Source organism: Rattus norvegicus, chromosome 7, assembly GCF_021556685.1.
Source record: "Rattus norvegicus strain SHRSP/BbbUtx chromosome 7, alternate assembly SHRSP_T2T, whole genome shotgun sequence".
NCBI classification, from domain to species: domain Eukaryota; kingdom Metazoa; phylum Chordata; class Mammalia; order Rodentia; family Muridae; genus Rattus; species Rattus norvegicus.
The window spans coordinates 38,607,715-38,626,823 of NC_141540.1; the positions used below are offsets into that span (position 1 = coordinate 38,607,715).

A 19,109-nucleotide genomic window follows, 5' to 3' on the forward strand; every position below is an offset into this window, starting at 1 on the left:
CAGGAATCAGCAGCAGCAGCTTGAGCCACTCGCAAACACCATTCACGAACCAGCAATCGTGGTTTGAGCCAGAAGAAACGGCAAGGCTCTGGGGATCAGCCAGAGTTCGCAGAAGCGGCAAGAAGCTGCTGCAACACTACTACAAGCACTTCTGTCTATGGCGTCGCGACAAACAAGGATGACAAGGCGAACCAATGCCACACAGCGTCATCCGTGAAGACCAGCATCAGCAAAGCCCAGTGATGACCAGCAAAGAACAGTAAGGCGAACCAGTACCACACAGCATTGTCTACCATCTGATGGGCTATATTTATACCCTTGCCAGACAACATGTGTTCTCTCAAGTGTCTCCTCCCGCAAAGCATCACGTGTGCTTTTTCCAGGCTGCTTCCAGAAAAACACCACATGTCTATTCTCAGCAAAACACCCTCCCCCATGTTCAATTCAGCAAAAGCATCCTCTCGTAAGACAGTTTCCAGAAAAAAATCACATGACACAACCGAGTCTCCAAAGAAGCCAGAAATTTCCACTTCAAAGCCCCAACACCATCTCTCACATAAATAGAAAGAGCAATCTTAAAATTCATGCAGATGTACACAAAACTCCAGGGAGTAAAGTACAATTCTGAACAATAAGCATGCTGTGAGAGATAGCAACTTCAAGTTATAGTACAGAGCCATCGTAATTAAAACAGTGTGGCACTGGCCCAAATTTAGACACATGGATCAGAGGAATAGAATTGAAGTTCTAGACATAAGTCCACGCACCTTCAACCCACCCTATATTTGACAAAGCTGGCAAAATGGAGAGAAGATAGTGCCTTCTACAAGTGGTGCTGGGAAAACTAGGTATCGAATGAAACTTGATCATCCTCTCTCACCCTTTATACAAACCAATGCCAAATGAATCAAAGATCTCAGTGTTAGAGCTGGAACTTCTACAGGAAAGAAACAGGAGTACTCTTTAAGACATAAGCTCAGGTAAGGGCTTTCTGAATAAACCCCAGGCATGCAGGAAATAGGCCAACAACCAGCAAGAGGACATCTTGAAATAAAAAAGCTTCTGTAGGACAAAGGAAGCTGTTAGTCAGCCAAGGGAACGGGAGGCAATCTTTGTCAATTGCACATCAGATGGAGAACTCGTGGATAGAATGCACAAAAATCCTTTTAAAAACCGAACTTAAGAAAGCGAGTAACCCAATTAGGAGCTGATTGTGAAAGTGGAGAGAGAGTCTTCCAAAGGAGAAATGAAGTGGTTTTACAAGTGTCCATATCCTTAGTCATCAGGGAGACGAGGATTAAAACTACTTCGAGATTTTCTTTACCCCAGTCAGAATGGCTAAGATCAAGAGACAAAGACAGCAAATGCAAGGACGTGAGGAAGGGGAACTCTTAATCACTGGGAGCGCAGCTCAGTGCAGCCATGACAGAAACCAGTGTGGCGTTCCTCAGCACGCTAAAGATAGAATTATCGCATCCCCCGGTTATCCCACTCCTGGGCATATTCTCCGTGTACTGTGGAGATGGTGGCCCATTCACCTTCTCTGCCACCTTGGGGAATGGAAGCACCTTAGGCACCCCTTAGACGATGAGTGCATCATGAAAATGTGACACGATGCACGGTGGAGCATTATCCAACGGTAGAGAAAAATGAAATCTGCAGGGAAATGGATGGAGCTGGGGGAAATAACACTGAGGGAGTTTACCCAAACCCAGAAAGACAGATACCATGTGTTCCTCTCACCTGTGGGTGCTGGCTTTGAATCTCCAGATTTGTCTGTTTACTGAGAATACCTATAGAAGTCAGAAACCAGGAGACCATGGGGAGGAGATCTCAGTGAAAGTAGAACGAGGGGATATAATGGGGGGAGGCTTAAATAGGGAGGGGAATGAGAGGGTGGGTCAGAGGAGGGGGGGCGATTAGCACTAAGGATGATTGGAGAAACCATATGGAAGCCTATTTTATAAGGATACAATATAATAAAAGATATAATAACAAGCTTGAATGGAGGGAGTCCTCCTGGGATTCCCCAGTTTATTAAATAAATAAAAAATCCCAATTCTAGGTATAGAATTCCCTTTGCAATTTTTTTCCCTCTGGGAGTGTCTCAGAGACCTGCTCCCCTGAACAGCGCAGGCTGTTGCTACTGTTCTTGGTTGCCCACCAAAATTTTATGGTAAGACAAAACTGCCAAAGGTACCACGACTTTGACCTTAGGATGTGGAGAGGTCGAGCTGGTATTGACCTAGCAGCTTCCTCCTTGGTGCTTAGTTTTCACAGAACTAGAAAAAGCTGAGTCGGCTGCTGGGGGAGAAAAGCCATCAACGATCTTACCCCGATGTGAAAGTCTGCCAGCTACAGTAACGACCAGCCTAACAGATACAGCCATTAGAGCAACAGTGCATGGAGGCTGTGCAGGTAAACAGCTCCTTTCTGGTTGGATTTTAAGGCCCATTCCACAGACGAGACTCATGCCTCGGTCCACAAACCTGCCAACACTTGTGACTGAAAAGACCAGAGGCCTAGAAGAGAACATACTATATACTATTTTGGCAAACCTTTATGTTTATACCCATAGATTAGGTTTCTGATCCTGCATCAGTGAAGCTGCCTTTTGTGTGGACTGTGGGTAATGAGGAGACCTAGTCAAAGTATATTGGATAAGTGGCTGTGAGAGCTGAGCCTTAAGTGGAGAATTTATAACACACACACACACACACACACACACAAACACAAATGTACACACATACAAACACACATAAATGTACACACATACCAACACGAGCATTTGCATGCACACATGCATGCACACTCACAAACACATGCATATAAAAACATGCACACACAAACACACATAAATGTACACACACAAATGTACATACATACAAATACGCATAAATGTACACACATACCAACACGAGCATTTGCATGCACATGCACACAAAAACATGCACACACACACACATCAGTGTACACACATCAATGTACACACACACACACACACACACACACACACACACACACACACACACACCAGGACTCAAAAAATATCCCAGGGCAGAAAGACTTTAAGAGCCAGAAGTCAGGGAAGGCTGCTGTGAAATTGTCTTGTAGATGAAGCCATTGTCTTCAGAGATCACAGCAGCCTTGTTTAGATGCACAGGATATGACCCCGCCCTTAGAAATGGAGTTATTGGGAGCTGGCAGTTACTGGGGAAAGCAGAGTCATTTTTCTTCAAGGATGTGGTTCCTGGTAAATCATATACAGTTCACTGAATTTGTGTCAGATTTGTGTACTATTATTTTCCATATCTTTAAACTTTATACACACCACACCATATACGTCATTTACGCGCAATATTACAATACCTTGGGGGTTGGGGATTTAGCTCAGTGGTAGAGTGCTTGCCTAGGAAGCACAAGGCCCTGGGTTCGGTCCCCAGCTCCGAAAAAAAGAACCAAAAAAAAAAAAAAAGAAGTTGTTTACAATACCTTGAAATACCTTGAATGTACGCACATGCACGTAGCCTTTCGTAATTTGAATATTTTGTGCAGTTTCATGTATGGAAGAGTCATCCTGTTGATGCCAGCAGCCAATCGTGCGTTTCTAGAGCTGCGTCTAAGTCTGTCTGTTAGCACTGTGTATTTAGGGGATGTCAAACCCCGCTGCTGTGCATTACAAACCTGCTTGTGTGTTAGTGGAGAGGCATTCCGGGTGGAAGTGTTAGGACCAGCATGTGGTCGGTGCTACAAAGCGCCATGAGACTTACCAGAAGTGGCGGTGGCCTTCATTTCACTAGTACTCAATCCTGTCAGCCTTTGCTTCTTAACAAGCGCAAGAGGTATGAAGTGTTTCCTCCTTAGGGTGAATCTGTGACTCCGATTTCTAATGTGAGTCATATTTGAGTGTAGTTCTTGGCCATTTGAGGGTTTTGTTTTTTCTGTATATTTTTTTGGCTGATTTCAGATATTTACTTTATGATTCATAACAGTAGCAAAATGACAGTTATGAAGTAGCTATGAAAATAATGTTATGGCTGGGGGTCACCACAACATAAGGAACTGTATTAGAGGGTTGTAGGGTTAGGAAGGTTGAGAACCGCTACCCTGAGGCATTTGAGGCTGCCAATGCTTGTGCTTTCTCTCCTAAGGAATCGTCCCAAGCCCTCAGACTGAAGACACTCCCCTCTATGTATCCCAATAAAAGTTTAGTTTTTCAAAGTTATTAATTACTATTAGTATTATGGTATGTGTGTATGTACAGTGATTGTGTTTGAGTGTGGCCATTCACACGCCATGGTGAACATGTGGCGGTCAGAGGACAACTCTGGGGAGTCAGTTCTCTTTCCCCTGTGGGTTCCAGAGATCAAACTCAGGGCAGCATGCCCATGTGGCAAGTGCTTTCACATGCTAAGCTATTTTGCTGGCCCGCAAAGCTTAAAATTTGCCTTTAATCTTTAGGTCATTAATCCTCTTGTAATCGAGGTGGACGTATGAAATGAGGCAGTTATAACCAGGTACCAAACTTGAGCCAGTGTGCAATGCCACCCTTCTTCTAGAGTGTATTTCTGTACATGGCTAGATCTGTGGACTTTTCATGCGGATTTAGACGGTGACTTTACAGTGAGTCTTGGTATTGGTTTGGCAAGTGTGTTTTGCCTTTCTCCTGAGAGACTTAAATGATGTATCTGGTCCCTAGAGAGAGGGTAAGTAGGCCCTTGGTAGGAACTCAGTAAATATCCCATGAAGGGATTCCATTTGGGGCCAGCTGCATAGACAGGCCAGCAGCTCCATGGGGGATGGGACTTAAGTGGGTGAAAACATTTGGAAGCATTCTCTCTCTTTCTGTGTCTCTGTCTCTCTATCTCTCTATCTCTGTGTGTCTCTGTCTCTCTATCTCTCTGTCTCTGTGTGTCTCTGTCTCTCTATCTCTCTGTCTCTGTGTGTCTCTGTCTCTCTATCTCTCTGTCTCTGTGTGTCTCTGTCTCTCTATCTCTCTATCTCTGTGTGTCTCTGTCTCTCTATCTCTCTGTCTCTGTGTGTCTCTATCTCTCTGTCTCTCTGTCTCTCTGTCTCTGTCTCTCTATCTCTCTCTGTCTCTGTGTCTCTGTCTCTGTCTCTGTCTCTGTCTCTCTCTCTCTCTCTCTTCTGCTTTCCACTAGTCTGTTGCTTCTTGTCTCTTCTTGGCCAGAACACAATCTTGAATGACTCCTCAGTCAGCCTCACATCTGCTACGCACTGTGGAAGCGAGCTGGGTAAGAGAGACGGGTGGTTGCTAACTGCAGTTACTCAGAAGCCAGCCACAGGCAGTGGAGAGTTCTGAGCAGTCTTTTGGAATTTGGCCAGTCTCTGAGCCCTTAAGCCTTGGTGATAGGCAGGGACTGGCCTAAATTTAGCTTTACTCATTTTCCATGTTTTTGAACATCTTTATTTCACAAACCAGTGTTGCATTAAAATAGAGTAGCTCAGCTCTCATATGTTCTGCTACTGCTGATAAAGGAAACTTCATTGACCTAACGTTTGAAACGGGCAGTGCATGGTGTTAACACGTGTACATATATTTTTCATACACCTACAAATATTTAATTGACTTTTCAAAACCAGCCTTTCTCTCTCGCTTTGGAAGACGAAATCTGTTCAAACTCATTCACCTAACGGTCTTGAAAGGTTGGGTGGAGTTAGGGCTGGGGCTGCCAAACAGATGACCCTGGAGCTCCGAAAATTCAGAATCCAGCGAGGAACAGTTACCCTGGTGGGATGCTGACCATGTTGGCCGAAGCACACTGAGAATATGACCTGGAGAAAAGGCAGTGATTCAGGGCAGGGAGAAGATTTAGAAAGCTGGTTATTCTTCTTAGTGATGGGAACTGAACCGAGGGCTTCACACCTCCCAGGCAAATGCTTTACCACCAAGCTACAGCCTGGCCTGAGGAAGATGATTTTAAATAGGAAGTTAGCCCTGAGCATACCCCTTGGAGTCCCATCTCTCCTCTCAAGCTTAATCAATCCTTCCTTCTTGACCTTCCCCTGTCCTTATCCAATAGAGCACCATCTTGCTTCTTGTAATTGGTATTCGTGAATTACTGTTCCTTCTGCACAGTCCTGTTGTTCTTTATTTATGGGTGGTTTCTCATCCACACCTTCTTCCCTTTAATCCTCAGCACCGCACCCAGGGCTCACCCACACGCAGGCACTCTCCCGCTGAGCTACGAGCGCAGCCACTTATAATTTACAGAGTCTCACTGAGTTCTCCGGGTTCGTCTTGAATTCGCTACCTTGAGCATATCTTTTGAAGATTTTCATTTATGTGTACGCGTGTTTTATTGTGTCTGTATATGTGTGCTGAGTCTAAGTCACATGTGTACAGGGGCCCTTGAAAGCCAGGAAAGATATTGGATCCCCAGAGCTGCAGTTATAGGCTGTTGCCAGCTGCCCAGGGTGGGTGCTGGGGATCGAGGTCCTCTGGAAGAGCTGCAAGAGCTGCTAACTGCTAACCAACCACTTGGCTATCTCTCCAGTCCCTCTTTGAATATTTGAACTCCCTGTCATACCCTCCTAAGTAGCTGGGACCTTTAGCCACGTATCACCATTCCTGGATAAATGCATTTTTTTTTATTTTTAAAAAATTTAAACACTCTTCTTGAGAAACGATCTTGTGTTACTGACTCATTCTAAGTACACAGTTCACTGAATCCGGATCAAATTCAGAGCTGTGGCATTCATCCAGTTTTCTCAGGTAGAGCCCAAGCTCAGAAAAAAAAAATGGTGCCACACAAATGCCACAGGTCCTTAATAGAGCTAGCAAGCAGACTGTGTGGTGTAATGGCCTGGTAAAATGTATTCAAGTTTCAGGGGGGAGGGGAGGAAATAAACCCACAGTGTCCTTCAGTTTGGGGGGCGGGTTGTTTATTCCCTTGAGATCTAGAGACTAGTTCCGCCACTAGAAATTTCCATTCAAGAAGGGTTGAGTAAAAACAGTAGGAAAGGGGGATGTGCACAGTTTGAAACGGGAGTAAACTGTGTTGAGCCAGTCGTCAGTGCCTGTGGTCCAGGCACACATAAGCAGGGGTCTACAGTTAGCAATAAGCCATGCTGGCTATGTTCACTGTAACCTTGTGCTGCTCCTTCAGCTTTTCCAGGGTGTTTACAAACCTGAGTTTCCTGTAGCACAAAGGTATTCCCACCCCCAAGCACTCCGAGATGTGGAAGAGCCCAGCGGGCAGTTTGGAAGGAGGCTCCCCCTCTTTCCCCTCCAAATTACAGGCCTGGAAATGTCCTCACAGTTGAATCAGCCGACTGGTGCGACAATAGAAAATTCCTTATAATGTGTGTTCCCTTCAGAGAGGGCAGAAGCTAGGCTTCTGGTAATGGCTTGGAACTGCCCGGACACGGACGGGCCGCCCTCCCACCACTCTGTTGTGAATTACGCCTTATTCACGGCTTTTGTGATTTTTTTTTTGAATATTGATGTTGGGAAAATGGCAACAGAGCTAGCCATCTTTGTTGACAGGATAAAACTATCCATTTCTTAATGAAAGGGAGGCTTAGACAGGGCTGTGCTGAGGGCCCTGCTGCATTAGTATGCTTGGCTGCCTCTCTTTATGCAACCATCATTCTAATAATGAAACTGGATATGCGGAAGCCCTCTCCAACCCATGCTCAGGGCAAGAAAACCCCAGGACAGTCCCAATTCATTGGGGGCATCCAGGCAGAGACTAGCACTGTATAGATCATGATCAAAGACAATACAGTCGAGATGAGTCTAAGCTGTTTGGTTTTTTTTAGATCATTATTTCATATTTGGCAAATGAAAGCTAGAGTGGGTTTGGTGTCTAGGAAGTCATTTAACAGCCCCTCCCCCATCCTATTGGCTTAAACCAGTCGTTGGCAAATGATTTTTAAAATTTCTTCTTAAAGATTTGATTTATTTCCACTTCACGCGTTGAGTGTTTTACCTGCGTTTGTGAATGTGTACCACACCCATAGCAATGTTAACAAACGACAGGAGAGGGCGCTAGAGTTACTGGCACTGGAGTTACTGATGGCTGCGAGCTGCCACATGGGTGCTGAGAACTGAACGTACGCCCTCTGGAAGAACAGCCACCGCTCTTAATTTATGAGCTGTCTCTACAGCCCCTAAACTTTTTCTTTATAGGAACACAGTAAAAATTTAGATCTTAGAGGCTGTACGGTCGGTCTCTCATTGGAACTATGTAACTGTGCTTACCTAATACGAACGCCGCCATGGGCTACAAAGCAGCAGTGAATGAATCCGTGGGCTGCACTGGAATGAGCGAATCCGCGGCTTGTTTCTATAGAATTACCCTGTGCACACCGAAATGTTCCCGCCACATACTATTCACACGTCATAAGTATTATTCTGATGTTTCATTTAGAAATGTAAGTAACAGACGTTTCGGGCCGGACTAAAACGGGTCATGGGGTATATTTGGTCTGTGGTCCCCGCCATTAAGGCATTAGAAAGTCTCCTGCTTCAGGCAGGTCTCTTCTGATTTGTCCTCTAGTTGGTGAGTTATCCATCCCTTCTCTGCCAAATCACTTCCTCATATTTAGTGAGTTATGTATGCATAGCCACATGAGCCAAAGCCAGAAACCTCCCCAAACTAAAAAATACTCCAGTCTCCTGCCTGTCATGCTGCGTGCGTGCACACACACCCTATCTGATGCACATCACAGAATTTCTGGCTACAAAGGATGCTATTCTTATCCTTTGGTATCCTAGTAGACAGTTATGCCAGCCTGAAATCTAGGCTTACACACCGAAATAAAGGAATTAAGATCAACGGAACATTATAGTAATTAGAAGCAAGGGCAGGGATGTGATAAGGGATAATTCCTTACTACACGATATAAAATGGGATTTATGTATAAAAGCCATGTACACTACAAATTTATTGTGTTTTTTTTTTTATTTCTTAGTGCACAGACAGTGAACAGGCTGGTTGCCATAGATAGGGTCATATTTAACAATTATTCAAGCATACCATGGCTGTTGACCCGTTTATGAATGTTCTATGAGATAAACACTGGTCCCAAGCTAGAGGCTCGGAGAATGAGGATGGCAAAAGAACTGTAGGGCGACATCTCAGCTGAGTTCAGACACAGCTTGCAACTCTTCTTTCTGTGAATGTGATGACTGACAACAGTTGACTTGTTTGTCACCATCAAAGGAAGTAGCTCGTGTGAAGGCTCTCTCTGAAGTACCCTAAAAGCCGCTGCTGCTGCTGTGGTTTGCCAAGTCTGAACTCAGTCTCTTGCTCATAATTCACAGACCTGGCTGGATGTTGGAATCAGTTGTGGGAGCGGGCAGAGCTTTGGGCAAACATAGACCCAAGCCTATCCCTGTCCCACAGAACCAGGAGGACGCTGGCAGTCTTCTCTGAAGGGATTTCCCCTAAATTTCACTCCATTGGTCCTCATCAACAAGAAGGGCATCGGAAGCCAGAGGATCAGGAAGGACGTGGGGTGGGGGGAGATGGTACCATGCATCCCTGAAGCCTGTAAGGCTGTGTTCATCCCCTTTATTAAAGTGCTGTTTGCGAAGTGAGCCCGGGAGACTGTACATCATGAGCGTGCAAGATTGACAGCACCCTTTTCCATTTGGCTACTCCAAACTCATCGTTGAAAATGTCTTTTCAAGTTGTTTCTGGAGCTAATGCAATCAAAGTGTTGGTACGTGCAGATCACAAACATGGGAAGAGTCTCGGTACTGCTAAGAAGATGAATTCCTCTGGGTTTTTTATTTTTTATTTTTTTGCACTTCCATTGATGCTCATTTACACGAGGGGGTAATTGTAGACTTCGAGCGAGTGCATCCGCCTCCACATGGGCAGCCCAGATTGGTTTTGACAGGAGATTTCAGTGGTATGTGCATACACGCACAAATGTGCGTCTTGGTACTCAACCCTGCCTCTTCCTGATGCGTGAGAGCCACAACAAAGCTTTCCTCCACGTGCAGACTCTCACCACAAATATTGTCCTCGCTGTTTCCCAGGGGCCCTGTTAGAATCTTAAATAAACCATAATTTCATGGTCCTCATCTCGGAAGTTCACGGGCCTATAAGGAAGACAATTAGAAAATAAGTCATTGGAAATAATTACTGGGGTGAATATCAATTCATTTTTAATTAAATCGTATTTCCAAATTATAGCCATTATAAAAGCAGAGATGGCCCCTCCCCGGCCTAGATCCCTCCTCCCGGTGGCTAAGCTGAGATCAGTGCGTCTGTCTGGTCCTTTACCACAGTGCTGCATTCATTACTTCTGTGAGGTACTCCTTTGGGGTAAGTGCTGTTCAGCGTCCACTGTGAGCATCCTCTCCACAGCTGATGACTCTCTGGAGACAAATTTCCAGTAAAACCCCACATACTTCTGCTTTTCTGCTCCCCATGGTTCCTCAAAGGCAGCAAGTGAGAATGGAGTCTGTTCTGGTTTGTTTTTTGTTTTTTTTCTCCCATTCAAGTACTGACCAGGTCTCACCCTGCTTAGCTTCCGAGATCAGACCTGGTCAAGCGTGTTGGGAGTTGTGGCTATAAATAACTTTCCTTTGGGTTTCGGTTGACCTTCTGTGCATCTGAAATGACCAACCCTGCCTGCTCCTCTCTCTCCAGTCCTGCTTGACATACCTCTATCTTTTTCTTCCACCGCCTGCTTCCTATTTTTAGATTTTTTTTTGTGTTTCAAACCAGGATCTGTGGTCTCTGAAGAGACTCTCTGTAAATGTTCTTAGGGATTGGAGTGCCCATTGTAAATTTCACAGTTTTGTTTTTCACGGTCAGGATAATTTAATAACATGAGTCGGTGTGTGTTTGGCCTCAAAGAAATGGAAACGACAGGTAGCGGGTACCTGGAGCCCAGCCACTCCAGAGGCTGAGGCGTGAGGATTGTGAGTTCAAGGCCAGCATGGGCAACATAGCAAGACTCTGTCTCAAAGGTAAAATAAGATAAACGAAACGTGGGTTTAGAACTAATGTCATGTATTTTATCATCCATTTGTGTCGTGTGGGTCTTTGTTAGCTATGAGTCAGTGAATCATCTTTAGGAGCTTATAATATCACTGGGAAATTCAGGGAGGGCTTAAGTTATGTGCTACACATTGCCAGGGATACCGGGGGTTTTAGTCTCATTCATAAAAGAATTTAACATCAGACTCGCTGGGAAGCTCAAGGACAATTTTATTAGAGTTTGAGAGAAACACACTGGAGCAGGCAGACTGGACAGCTCCATCTCGGCTGCTGTAGGAGGAAGGAGACAGAAGAGACAGACAGAAACCTATGCTAAGACAGCAGATGGGTTCCGTAATGGAGATCAGAAAGCTGACCCACAGCAGACCAGCAGTTGCATAATGGAAGGGGAGAGGGGTTTCAGAGGAAGGGCGAGAAAGCCCAGTGTCCAGGAGACCATGCCAAGGCTTTGGGAAAGAGGTGGATGGAAACGGAAAAGGTCCCCATTTCAGGGTAACTCCAGCAGAGCCTCACTGTCCCCATAAGTAACTACCCCACGGGAAGGGTAAGTGAGTTACATCATTCAGGGGTAACTAACCCACCCCTCCCCTCAGAATGTGCTAATTGACTCGGATCTCCTGGTGGGGAGGGTAGGCTCCTTGGATAGGCTGTTTATAGGCCTAGCTGGATTGAAGCAAGGAGACAAGTGTGTACAATGGTCTAATCTTTGGAGTGGATCAGAATGAAGTAACTCCACCCAGGACGGGAAGATTTCCTGAGGGAGGGGTCCAGCCTCAACCCTCTCTAGAGCCATTTATATTCTGGCCAGCTTTCTAACGATGCCATTGCCAAGATTTACTCGTGTAGCCTATGTGTGCACTGTTGTGCTTTTTTTGAATCCAGGTTTCTCAGTGGCCTATGTAATACTGGAAAACGGAGACCATGACTGACTTTACTGTCCTGCAATCTAGCGTGATATATGTTGATTTACATATTATCTATTGACAGGTCGATATATATTGCTGTATGCAGATGTTTATGGTTGTAGTCATCATGTATAAAAACTTAGCACCCGTAACTGAAAAATCCTACATTTTAAATGCTCCTGAGGACTGGTTTAGAGCACAGCTCCTAGCAACCACACAGTAGCTGTGTGAGTCCAATTCTTGGGGACCTGGTGCCTTTGTAGTCATACTTGCAACCAAAACACCAGTGCATAAATGAGTAAATAAATAAATAAATAAATATTAAAAACCCTCCAAAATCTCAAACTTTTTGAAAGCACAGGACTACTTTCAGGCCGTGTACATGAAACACAGTTATCTTTGTATTTATGAGACTTGGAAACACACACGGACGTGTCCCTGAATATGATGGGGACATTCTTGACCTCCGGTGAGCCAATCAACTCTGGGCGCTGGGGTCCTGCAAAGTCAGCAGCCACCTCAGCTTCTGTAGCTCTCTATATCTTATAAACTTGAAGACTAAACTTCACAGAGAACAGAAGGGGGGGTTTCAGAAAAGAGCCTTATTTTTGGTGGGAACTTAAGAGAAAGGAAGTGTCCACAGCCCCTGCGTTAAAAGGAGAAGGCTAAGAGACAAAACACTACCAAGACAGGTCGGATGAGGCACCTAAAAACTGTCTAACTCAGATTGCTCCTAAACGGAAGACAGCAGCCATTTTGGAGCATCTGCCTCGAGGCTTTCCATCAGTCACAAAATAAACGTCTGGTTTCAAAAGCAAACAAGAAGGAGGAGAAAAGAAGAAGGAGAAGAAGAAGAAGAAGAAGAAGAAGAAGAAGAAGAAGAAGAAGAAGAAGAAGAAGAAGAAGAAGAAGAAGAAGAAGAAAAAGGGAAGAATAAGGAGAAGAAAGGAGGAGGAGAAGCAGGAAGATGAAAGCTGAAGACCAGTAAAGGAGCCACGGCACCTAAACATGTTTACTGTTTGTGGCCTCAGGCCAGAAGAGAAGTTCAGGTAGAACCTGGATGTGTCTGGCTTCTGGTGAAGACAGAATTGGTTGTCAAGGTCAAATGCAGACCTGATCTTTCAAAGTCTCTAAACCTGCCTGACTATTTTTTCTTCTGTTCTCATTACTTAAGCTTGGGTCCATCTCTGATCTATCTCTTTGTGGGTGTGTGGATATTCCCAAACTCCCAAATCTCTGAAATCTAAAATGCTTCTATCCCAAGCATTTTGGATAGGGGGCATTAACCCTGTATCATGCCTTTCCCCCTCATTTCTAGGAATGGCTGTAGGTATTTGGATGTTTATGTACTTAGTCGTGCTGATATATGACATTTGGCTGCACTCATTCCATATTTGTAGATGTTTGGGTCATTGTCATTTGTCGACTTTCTTGAGCAGCATAGTTTAAAATGTCTTTGAACAAAATTAGTCTCATCTAGGTTGTTCAATGAAGAATTCTTTAATAAAATTATTAGGTGAAATGTGCAATGGTTTTATTCTTACAATGGTAGGCTTTTGTTTTAAGAACGTGTCAGATAGGGAGACTATATGGGTCCTTTTTAGATACGTTTCCCCCTCTTTTATTAAACTGTCTTTGATTTGTTGGCAAGAAGAAGTAGTGATTACTCTCCTTCTGCATCCAGCCCTTCACTGCATCCACACTGTCACTGTACCCACCACTTCCTACATCCACCCTTTACTACATCCATACCATCACTGCATCCAACCATTCACTGCATTCACCATATCGCTACATCCACACAATTACTACCTCCACACTATCACTGTATCCACACCATCACTGTATTCACCCCTTCACTGTATCCACCATATCACTACATTCACACCATCACTGCATCCACCTATCACTGCATCCACATTGTCACTGCACCCATCCATCACTGCATCCACACTGTCACTACATCCACACTATCACTGCATCCACACCGTCACTGCATCCACACCATCACTGCATCCACCCATCACTGTATCCACACTGTCACCGCATCCACACCATCACTGCATCCACCATATTACTGCATCCACACTATCACTGCATCCACACTGTCACTGCATCCACACTATCACTGCATCCACACCATCACTGCATCCACCCATCACTGTATCCACCCCTTCACTGCATCCACCCATTACTGCATCCATGTTGTCACTGCATCCACCCATCACTGCATCCATACCATCACTGCATCCACCCATCACTGCATCCACCCCATCACTGTATCCTCCATATCACTGCATCCATATCACCACTGCATCCACACTATCACTGCTTACCTGGACCACTCCTGTCTTCACACCATCACCGATCCAATCAGTAACACTTGAAGCACATATTATTTCAGCCAAGGTAATGCTTTCAGCCTGCAGATCTAATCGTGTGCTGCTCAGAACACAGCAAGGGCTTTCTATTGCCCGCCAGGTAAAGTCCAGGTCCACTGTCAGTGCACACAGAGCCCCTCAGGCTGTGGCTTCTGCTTCCTTTTCTAAGCTGCTCTCAATGCTCATCCTAAAGTGCTGTTTTCAGCTGGGAATGTACATGCTGTTCCCTCAATCCGACCCTGCCTGACGTTGTGCACATCCCTCAGGATTCACAGTCCTGCAGGCTTCCCCTCCTCCACCCTCACTGCCTGCTCCACCCCCATTCTCTCCATGTCTTCTCCATTTACCCACAAAGCTTTCATAGGTGTCTAGGCTCCTTTTCCACTTCCTCACTTGGCTTTCCAGCCCATTAAGAATGGAGATTCTGGTAGTTATCTGGATGAATAGAATTATTTGTTTACTCATTTATAAGCAGACAACTTACAGCTAGATCTACTTACTGTAAATAGAGACTACACCTGTGTTGTTTATGACAATTCTCAATTGTCTACCATATCAATGTGTTGAGCTTCTCTTTCCCCAGTCATTCCCTGTTGGGCACCATCGAGAATTGTATTAACTAAGCTGTACAATCTAGACTCTGAGCTGTCCAGTTCATCCGTATTCTGGGTTCTTAACACGAATACCTGATACTGGCTAAGCCCCCGCTGACTACCTGTTGAATGAGTGAGACACTGGCATGTGCCTATTGCAGGCTGACATTGTGCTTTTCGTTGCCGAGGTCCAGTTTAGGTCATGCTATAACCTGCTTATCTCTTTGATGGCAATGCCTTAGCGATGCCACCTGCAGACTAGGAAGCTGATTCTATGGTATATTAGTGTGATGGTCTTTCTGTCCCATCACAAGGAGGCCAGTGTCCTCAGGAAGAAGGAGTCCTCTCATCTGTCTGCAGGACCAACTAACTCTAAATTGGCATCTCGTTGGGTGTGTACTAGTTACTTCCTGTATTGTTGGAGCAAAGTCCTTGTCAGAAGCAACTGAGGAATAAAAGGGATCCTTTTGGCTCATGCGTTACAGTCTATCCTAGGGGTGTGGTGGGGGACAATGGAGCTGGGAGCTCAATGCAGACAAACACGTTGTCTTAAGAACGTAATGAATGCTCACATACACGATCTTTACTATGCCATTCAGGACCCCAGCTCATGGAGTGTGTTGCCCACAGTTAAAGTTGACCCCTCAGCTTAATCTAGGGAACTCCTCATAGGCATGCCCAGAGGCTGGTCTTCTAGATGATTCTACCAAGATGATGACATCAACCATCAGAAGGTTTGAAAACCTGCATTGCATCTACATGGCCACCTTGACTTAGAGAGACAAAATACCATGTAGATAGTGCCACCAAGGCCCCTTTGAGGGAAATGTGACATTGTTATGGAGATCAAATCTCCCTTGGTCTGTGATGGATTTCCTGGGAATACACATTACTTTTCTCTTTTTTGGAATCCTGGTGAAAACTTTTTGACTATGTCCTACTACAAGGAACCAAGATGGCTGTGTATGGATGAGTCTTTCTCCTGGATTACTGACTTTAAAGTCTAGACTAGGACTAAAGAACTGACTTAGTAATCTGTGGAATAATTGATAGGCGGAACACTGCATTGAAAGGAGGAGAATGGGGCTGGAGAGATGGCTCAGCGGTTAAGAGCACTGACTGCTCTTCCTGAGGTCCTGAGTTCAAATCCCAGCAACCACATGGTGGCTCACAACCATCTGTAATGGGATCTGATGCCCTCTTCTGGTGTGTCTGAACACAGCTACAGTGTACTTATATATAATAAATAAATAAATCTTTAAAAGGGGGGGTAATAAACAGAGGTAGGCTTAAAAACAATGGCCTGGTAAGAGAGTGGAAGTTCATCTGTTTTGTTCATTAAGAAAGGTGTTATAAATTCCCAGGCTTAGGACCGCCATGGAAGCCCTGCTGTGTGAAGCTTAATTGAAAATAGAGTGATTGAGCCACTTCTGTATTTATTAATGCTATTATCAATGCTGCCGCGCATCTCTTTATGAGACTGGAGGGAATGAACAGAGCCTGCAGCCCGGGGTACCGTTTAGTTTTCATAGCAGGTCTCCTTGGAAAGAACAGTGCCCCCCAGGCACAGACTAGGACCCAAACACCTGAACGGTGAGGCCGAGGAGCTTGCACCTACCTGGGTAAGTTACGCCCATGCAGCATGTGGAGCCCAGCGAAGTTGGCCGCCATACCCAGGACGTGGGTGAGCCACGCGCAAGGGAACCGTGTGGTATATAGAAGAGAGCTGAAAGAGCGTGGGCCTGTCATGTCCTTTTAGCTCCATATTCGAGGCTGAGGAGTTTCTTGGTTCTGAAATTGAGGGGACACAGGGATGAATTCTTACGTGTGGCGATTTTAATGAGGAAGTTCCCTCGGAGTCTCACGCAACTGTATACTTAGTCCCCAGTCAGAGATGCCGTTTGGAGAGGCCATGGAACTTTCGGAGGGAGAGCTTTGCTGGAGGATGTATGTCCCAGAAGGCAGGCTGTGAGGTTTTATAGCCTCAGCTCACTTCCTGCTCTCTCACTCTGCTTTCTGGGTGGGGATGAAGAGGTGAGGGCCAGCTTCTTCCTGCTGCAGCCATGCTTTCTCTGCCTGATGCTGGGGCCTCCCGGCTGTGAGAGACACAGTCTCTCTAAAAGCACGAGCCAACATAAACCCCTTCTTACCTAAGTTGCTATGTCCGGGCATCTCAGGAACACAAAGGCAGCTAAGACAGCTTTCTATGAGTCCTGGGGACCAAATCCCGGTCCTTCTGAGCTGGGAGCAAGAGGTCCAGCAAGCCGTCTCCCAAGAGTCCTCTGTTTTGTTTTGTTTTTGTCCCTGACGCCCAAGTGAAGAAAACACATGTTTTCGATGAGAAGCAAACAAATCAGATTAAGCCCCGGGAACCATGAGGCAGGAAAGGAAGAGATAGATGGGTCTGGTTCTATCCATTTGTTTTGGGAAAGCAGAGAAGTGTAGCCACTCTGTAAAAGCCCCAGGGTTAGGAGGCATTGGCTTAGTTCCGGGTCTGGCATGGCCATCAGGATTGAGTCTCTGTTGTGTTATTTGGACACAGGGTTTGGGTAGTTTGGAAAATGGCGAGGGTGGCTCCTAACACAGCCCTGATGAGGACTTTTTCCTCCATCTGAAGCAAGCTCAGCGGCAGGTGATTAACTCTGCATGGTGCCGAATGTATTCCATTTAATGGACTCTCTCGATTTCTAATACTGGGTCCTCTCTGTTTTTTTTTCTCTTCCATCCTTTTATTAAATGATAGTGAGCAGATGGTGGTTGGATTGCTTTTATTATTTTAATGACTTTAGTTGGCAAAATAAAAAAAAGGTGGAGAAACTGTGGTAATCCTTTAAATTCTTTTTGAAATTTTAATGGTAGATTAAAAAAAATGTCTGCCCATAACTCTCAGACCAAATAACCTTTAAAACTCTATCCAGTTTTTAACAGTTGGGGATTTTAGCCTTTTCTTTCCACTTGTGACTGTGAGGCGAGAAATTCAAGTGTTAGTTTATATTTGTGTCCTGGAACGAGCTGTATTTTTTACCCAGAAAAAAAATCATCCCGAGGGGTTGGGGATTTAGCTCAGTGGTAGAGCGCTTGCCTAGCAAGCACAAGGCCCTGGGTTCGGTCCCCAGTTCCGGAAAAAAAAAAAAGAAAAAGAAAAAAATCATGGTACCTCTACATTAGCGTTACAGAAACCTCCTTTCCTCCAGCTTGAGCAAAGCCTGAAGCATCGCTTTGTAGCTTAAGTTAGATAAAGTTGAGAAGTGGGAGATGGGTGCCCAGGATCCCACATCACTGCCGGGGAGATGCCCTGGCTCTGTGCGGCTGCCGTCCACCATCCATCACCTAACCTGAAATCAGGACGCCCTGTGTATCCAGAGCCTCGAACGCCCTCGGCCAGTGATCTACTACTGAGCTACACCACAGGCCCAGCCTTCTCTTATTTCTTTAAACAACTCCCTGGAAACATAAAAAAACAAAAAATGAAAAACAAACTTTAGACCGTGGTCTAAGTTTAGCCTGTGGCTTATAATGATAAATACTTGAGCATGGTCCAGGTCTCTGGAAGGTGCTTTGGGCTGAAGATGTTAATGGTACAAACGCCGTTATCCCGTCTGACCAATTCTGCTCTCAGGAATTTATCCTGCCGTTATGCTTACAATTTATTTCAAACAGCAACATGTAGGGACTGATCGGATAATAGATTATCCACAAACAGTGGGGCTTAGCCTTTTAAAAGTTCCAGGCGGCTGCCGGCGTAGACCAGCCAGAGGCAGGAGAATGGGCGAGGGAGGGTTGCTGGTTCGGTGGCGAAGTGCTTGCCAAGAGTGTGCGAAGCTTCGATGCCAGCACTGCAAAAAAGTGTGACTCTAGGGAGGTGCAAAGAAAAACTTTTTTTAGCATAGCAGTATTTACTAGTTTTAAAGACTAGCATGTTTGTGTGCACGCACGCACCCATACAGTGCATGTTGTACTCTGTGGATATACAGGGTGCACTTGTACCCCGTGTAAGCATAGGTCGTCTGGCAACGGTGAGCGTCTCTGAGGAATCTGACTGGGGGGGTGCTATAGGACATTTATCTTTACTTTATATTATTTTGGAGCTTATGCAACTGGCGCCAAATACATGTATCATCCATTCAGAATTAAATTGAAAAAAAATTTTTAAGAGCTAAAATGGGTGAAATTATGCTAATCCTAGTGTGAGAAAATTTACTCAATTGCTTGAAATAGACCCGAATCATTTTTCAATCACAGGTG

General features: G+C 45.1%; 1 protein-coding gene and 1 long non-coding RNA gene across 9 annotated transcripts in view; one reads left to right on the forward strand and one right to left on the reverse strand.

The window, feature by feature from the left end:
• Tmcc3 (transmembrane and coiled-coil domain family 3) overlaps nucleotides 1-19,109 on the forward strand; it is a 314,545-nt gene that overhangs the window by 46,821 nt on the left and 248,615 nt on the right. The window lies entirely within an intron of this gene.
• LOC148004623 (uncharacterized) lies at nucleotides 8,933-17,153 on the reverse strand. Its single transcript, XR_015625254.1, has 3 exons — nucleotides 17,015-17,153; nucleotides 16,483-16,655; nucleotides 8,933-10,078 (listed from the first exon to the last, which is right to left on the reverse strand). It is a non-coding gene; the product is annotated as an uncharacterized LOC148004623 (long non-coding RNA).